The sequence below is a fragment of the Coturnix japonica genome, chromosome 12 (assembly GCF_001577835.2).
Source record: "Coturnix japonica isolate 7356 chromosome 12, Coturnix japonica 2.1, whole genome shotgun sequence".
NCBI classification, from domain to species: Eukaryota; Metazoa; Chordata; class Aves; order Galliformes; family Phasianidae; genus Coturnix; species Coturnix japonica.
The window spans coordinates 17,008,795-17,015,680 of NC_029527.1; positions in this window are offsets into that span (position 1 = coordinate 17,008,795).

Below are 6,886 nucleotides of genomic sequence, written 5' to 3' on the forward strand. Positions count from 1 at the left end.
TTATGTTACATGAACAGAGGATGGTAACAACACAGTGTGTCCAATCCAATTCTCAACTCACAGGTCAAGTGTGAATTCAAATCCAGCATCTTGTGACACTGGAATGGGCTAATGGGGGATGAGAAGACCTAAACTGGCTGAAAGCAGGAATGCCATGGACAGAATAACTTGATGTAAAATAGGAAAGGTTTCTTTCTGAAGAGGTAAGAAAAGTTGCAGTCTTATAACAATCATGGAATGCAGGTGCTCAGAGGCCACTTTTGGTAAACAGGATTTGGAGAACAGAACTGAATCTGGAGAGATGAACCAAAACAACCAGGTTAAGTTGGCATGATTGACATGATTGGAACTGGCACAAGCATACAAGAAGAATCAGCTTGTGTCATGTCTTAGTATACTCCTTGTAGATCTGACTATGGCCATTGAACTCTGTCCCACGCATTGCTCATTAAATCTTTTTGTATTTAAGCACAAATGTGTATTTTACTTGCTGCATTACAATAAAAATTCTCCAACACTGATAAGTCATGTAACAAAGATCCACTTATAACTTTTTCCAAGTATGCCTCAAAATATAAGTGATTACAATTTCTGGATTGATTAACTACAAATCCACAGTGACTGCTCATCACTGAAACATCTGAGACACTCAGCCAAGGTCAAAACTAGAGTAGGATGCCAGGATAATTAATCAAAGCACAGTGCCTATAATAATTCAGAGATGTGAGTGGCAAAGTAGCAGAAAATAGTTTGTTGGGATTTGACTCCAGATACAGATATCTAACATCAGATGTCTGAAATACACTACAGTGTATAATCTAGATGTCTAAGTGCCTCTTGTACCTAGTGGCTATCTGGTTAGTTACGTCTATAGAATTATTTTTCTGACCAAATTACAAGTACTGAATCCACTGACGCACTGCGAGATGTGCTTCCTGGACATCTATTCCATTCCACAGCTCCTTTTTCATCTTCTTCAGATTTGGTGGGTGTACTAAAAACAGTCAAGCTTTCAGTGATAATGTACAAAATACACTATATTCATCTGCTTGATGAAACCTTCTGCATTCAAGGCTCATTTGAGTTCCCTTACCTAGTGCCTGCCCTGGTATTATTTCCTTGGCTACCTGTCCCATACAAAAAATTTAGCAGCATCCTTTAAATAAAGCCCAGTCTTGGTTCTGAGATGCAGAGTTTGCATTTATCTGTTTTCAGACATGTGTACCTCCCTTACCAAATGATATTGATCAGTTTAATTTACAGTGTTGCAACACTCATGCTGCATGTTTGGAAGATGAGAATTAAGCCATGACTTTTACTATAGTCATTCCATTATGTGGGAGACATGTACCCCAAAGTCCATCACATAGGCACTGCCTCAGAATCTGCTTCCCACCTCAGTGTTTGAATGCAAGTCCAGCAAAGCTAAACATGCAGCTGCCACCCTGAAGTAGGTGGAAGGGAGATCAACCCTGTGGGGCCAACCCAGCTGTGCTGTGTGGGGAGCAGTGAGTGAGTCAGACAGCAGTGAACTGAAAAGGAGACCTATCACTCTGTGATGGAAGCCTGTATTTGCCCTGCAGGACATGCAAGTAATGGGAAAAGGAACACAGTACAGAGAACACATGCACCAACTTCACATAGAAATATTAAAGAACATTTCCAGTACTACTGTAGTGACACTGTCTAGCTTTACTTAATTCAAAAGAAAATACGGGGAAGTTGGAGTGTGATACTGAGGGGGCATCTGACAAAGATTCAACAGCCTGAGTCCTGTAGTTATATCTAAGCCACAGGAAAGTAAGAGGTGCTGTCAGGTAAGCTCTCTGTTGTTATATGGCAAACTCTGTTGGTCTTTGACAGCTGGTTGACTCCTGCCTAATTTTTTCACTGTCCCTGCAAGAGCTGTGTGCAAACGGATACTGTCCATAGCAAGATGATCACCGAGGAGATGGCATTAGCAGTTCTTTTCAGAGGAGAAGAAACACAGGCCTCAGCCCTTATTGCTTCATTTCTCATAGAAATCAGCCAGAGCAGTGATCATAATGAGCATGCTTGCAGTCTGAGTGCTGGCTCTGCAGACAGGATTACTGGGCAAGAGCCTGCTTCCTGAAGTCTACCCTGAGTTCCTGGGTGGACCACAGCAGGTAGAATGCTGTCTATAATAAGGTGATGCTGATATCTTGTCTGCCATAGTCCAATCCACGTTAACAAGAAACATTAATAGATGCTTTGAAAGCAGCTCTGATTGCAGTGGAATCATATTTAAAACAACACTGTGCAGTGTTAGATCAAGTCTCACTGTTATTTCAAGCCTCTTAAGTTGAACTTCACTCTCCCCCCAGAGAATTACAGAAGCAGCTGGGGACAGCTGTGTTAAGGCAAAAGGGCAGACACCAAAAAACTGCAGGGCCTCTTTCTGAATGATGCCAAAATCCCATATGCTCTACACCAATGCAGACAGAAATTCCAGGGCACAGGCTTCTTATCCACTGGTGCATATATATGATCAGACAAAGTGTCGCCAGATCCATTTTCTACCAAACATCAATTCTCTCAGAGTAAAATCTTTTTCTAGCCTCCTCTTCCTTTCAGTTATGGATTAAAATCCAGTTTTCTTCTACATGGTGATAACTAGGAAGATGCATTTTTTTACTTATAGCAATTTTTGTGATTTTTTTTTCCTGTACTATCATTACAGACCTACACATTTATATTTCCAGGGCAGATGTAAATATTTCTTAGACTCCAAATGTGTAAATGCACCAAAAGGATTTAAGCTGATGGAAAGGATTAGCAGTTATCTATAAACTTTCACACAGACACAGTTATACAGATCTAACACTAATTTACAGCAAATGCCGTTGTTTTCTCTGTTATCACACCATGTTAGTATGAGAATAAATCAGGAAACCACAACCCTGACAAAATGAAGAAGCCTCAAACAAAACACACACCCTTGTTCTGCAACTTTAGAATTACTGAGCTTTGTGACTAACGAATATGGAACTAATGTCATCTATTAGAAAGACTCAGAATGAGGCTAGCACCGTTTAACACTCTGAGGTAAGTTAGTGAAAGTGCAGCACTCTGTTTTGCAAATGCAGCTTTAAGTCAGCCCTGCCACATGCAGCTCCTAGCTCTCCACCTCTTGGTGAGCAACTGGCCTCACTGTTCCTTGGCAGAGGGGAACACACAGATGCAGGCCACTGAAGACATTATTGATCCATTCGCTAGAATGAGATGTCCTAGAATGGTGATGATCAACCACAGGGCTTATTTGCTCAGGAACAAGGGATCGATACTCAATATGACAGCGTGGAAGCAATGATCCGGTGGTACGATAAGTTTTTCTCTTTATGACAATAAGTACTGAACAACTCCCAGTTCTTACATACTTCGAGAGAAAAAACACATTTACATTTTTTAGTGTAAGTAAACTTTAAAAGTAAGTAGGTCTGCCACCTTATTGAGGATGAATGCAGATGATGAAGTCTGTGAAGGACAGCAAGGGGACACAGCATACTCAGTTATGTTTCCCAGGGTTCAGTGCTTTTAGGCTTCACAAGAAAAATGCAAGGCCTGTGTATGCACAATAATTCAATTTACTGGCAAGAACCTCTGTGAGAATGAAACAGTATTCTTATAGGAAGCAACCAACTGTAAAGGGAGTACTTCATGAGAAATACTGGGAAGACAGAGAGCAATAATCATGAGGTTGCAAATTTTAATGACTAACTTGAGTTAAAACTGCCTATATAATGGCCATATCCTAAGAACTTTAACCCATTAGATCTTCTGTTCTAAATCCACATATGTAGCAAGAAATGTGAAAACACAGTGATATAAGCCAAAAGAAGCAATAAAATCTGTACTTTCTATTTGTACTGGAGGTCATGAATTGTCTTTTAACAAAATATCACTCAGTCAATTTAATTGCCTTTTTTTTCCTATCAGCTCTTTATGCTGGTCTGATATCTTAGCACTGAACCTGTGTCCATGGATGTTAAACTGACTTTCTCTTATGTACCTGGTCAGATAGATATTCAGGACATAAAATATTTTTCTGGTGTTGTAATCAAGACTTGCCAGCAAAGAAATTTGTTCCACATGAAGGGCTGCTGAATCAATAGGTGGAAGGCTGAAAGGAAATGCAACTTACTGGGAATAAAGACACATTTTGCAGGAACAACGTGTTGTCATTAGGTATGATAATTGGGCAAATTGTAGTGTGATCTCAAAAGCCTCTGCTGATTGTATTCCTTTGAGTGCATTACCCAATTAGGGGGAAGGTGAATTAGATATGTCTTACTTCATTGTACTTCTGAAGTGGAGCGCAGGTGTGGGAGAACAAACAAGTTTACAGTCCTTGCTTTGCAAATCAATTCTTAATCACTCAAGTTCTTATTTCCATACTAGATTCAACTAGTTGACATTTATTGCAATTTGCAATTTGGCAGCTCCCCTTTTGTAGTTGAAATGAGTGGCAACGTTTTTTTAAAGCTTTTCATTCCCAATACTAGTGCTTTTGGTTTATTTCAAGTAAAAACAAGTAGTTATAATGAGATACCCAACCAAAGACTGGATTAAGCCCTGCTGAAAAGGTGAGCGACACAACAGAAGCAAGTAGCGTATAGCTCCATTTCACATCACTGCAATCTACTCTAGCGAGCACTGCTTCTTTTTGTTTTTTTCCCCCCAAAAATCTACACTCAGAATTTATTTCTACTATCCTCAAATTGCAAAAGCAATTTTATCAAAGCAAACAGAGTGCACAAAGAGAATTTAGATCTTCTCATAAAAGAAAGACTGCTAAAAAATGATTGCCCAACAGCCACTCAGATAATTGGCATGTTGTTTTCAAGTGTCTAATAAAATAAGCTCTGAGAGGGAGTTTATCAGCTCTTAAGAGGCAACTTTGAACAATCTAAGGGCAAAAGAAAGCACAGGCACTGCAGTCTGAAAACTGTCTCCTTCCAACATGAGTAACTGCTTTCTTGGTCACTGTATTGTTTGTGATGAGGAAGAAAGGCCAGGATATGAACTCCTTGCAGGTGCCATGACCCCCATCAAGAGGAGAACCAGAAAAGATGTTTTCTTCTGCCTGTAAACAACTATGGGGTGTCTGAGGTGAACTTCCAATGCTGCTGTTTTTTTTACTCTTCCCTTACCCAGTGATGGACTGCTCTGCAGCGTGGGATCCTCACTCAGAGCATCTGGCTTGAGGTACAAACCACAATTATTACTAGGGCTAACAGTATCATGAAAAAGTGCCCCAATATCCCATTTGTGGAGAAACTTATCTAAATTAAATGCTAATGAAACAATAATATTTACTACATGCTTCACTGCCTCTCTATAGTTAAATGTAATTGAGTTGTGTTCCAGTTCTACATGGAAGCATACCGTGAAGAACAGTCACAGAACAGACCCAGTGGTCCTGCAATTCTCTCTGGCAAGGAGTAATTAAATAAGCTTTTGGGATCTTTTTTTTCTAAATGAGTAGATAACAACAATCCCTACCCTTAAGAAAACAAGCAAAGAACAAAGCACAATTTGTTGCCATCCTAGAAATAACTTCACCATATAAACAGGTGTTAATACACTAGGATGAACACGGAGTAAAAATGTCAGTCTTAGTCCCGGGACTGTCTAAAGTTCCACGCCAAAGAGTCCTGACTCCTCTTGACTCACCTGATCACTATGCTGAACTGAATCCACTGGAGTCCAGCAGTTGCTACAACTTAGCCTAACAATTAGGACAGCAATCAAGTGTTTTAGCATTCTCATTGGTCTTTAGTCTTCCCTAAAGGGAGCTTCTAAAATGTGATAGACACCCTAAGGAAAAAGACTTCCCTAAGAGCACTCGTAGCAGTTTAAGGCTTGCCACCCAGCCAAACAACCCAATAAAACTACTGTCCCTGCTGTCTGCCTAGTAGCTAAAATAGGAAGGTGGAGTGTTCTTATTATCTAATCTCATCTGAGAAGTAGAGACACTTAATTTAAAGACATTTTGTTCAGTCAGAAACATCCAAATGTTCATTGATTGTTTTTCCTTAGCTGGATGTATGAGTCTCTAAAGCAGAAACTGCTAATTATTCGTGCTCTGTCCTTGTTGCCAGACAGGCTAGAGAATGTGTCAGTATTTCTGGAATAAAAACTGTGCTTGAACAAGACAAGCCTAAACTCTCACACTTCTGAGAACCACAACAATTGCCAGAGTCAAGATGAAGAAGTTCAACTGCAGTCGCTCTGCTTGCTTAGAAGCATATAAAAGAAAAAATCAATCCAGAAAAAAAATCTTTCTGCATTGACACTTCCCAGGAGCTGCACATTTGCAGGATTCCTGTGACAGTGTAAGATTTGATAATCAGAATTCAAAGTTATGAGGAAGTGGGAAGCAAAGATGCTTTGTGACGTGATCCAATGCAGATCCAGTTAATGCAGATGATTGGAAATTTTTCCTCAAAAGTGCACTCACTCAGTGCCAGTGGTTTATGGGCTGGTTCGGCCGGGTTCCATGACTAGTGGGGGAGGAGGGATCTCTCAAAATCCATGCCTCCAAAAAAGGGAAACGGGACCCAAACATAACTTAAAACAGCTGCAATGATCTGAGGAGAAACAAACTAATTCACTAAATATGGTATCAGAATGCAAGATAACACACTATAATACAACATAATTAGAACTGAAGCAAATAAATCTATTTGATTATTAATGACTGTCCGAAAAGCCGGAGGCCTTACACTAATACTGAAGTTATGTGCACAGTCGGGAAGGGCAGCAGCAAGCAGAGGCGAAGAAGAGAGAAGATCAGGTGACCTTGCCAGGAGTTCTGTCTCCTCTCTGACTGCAAAGCCCCCCAGGGAATGTAGTTCTTCTCTTC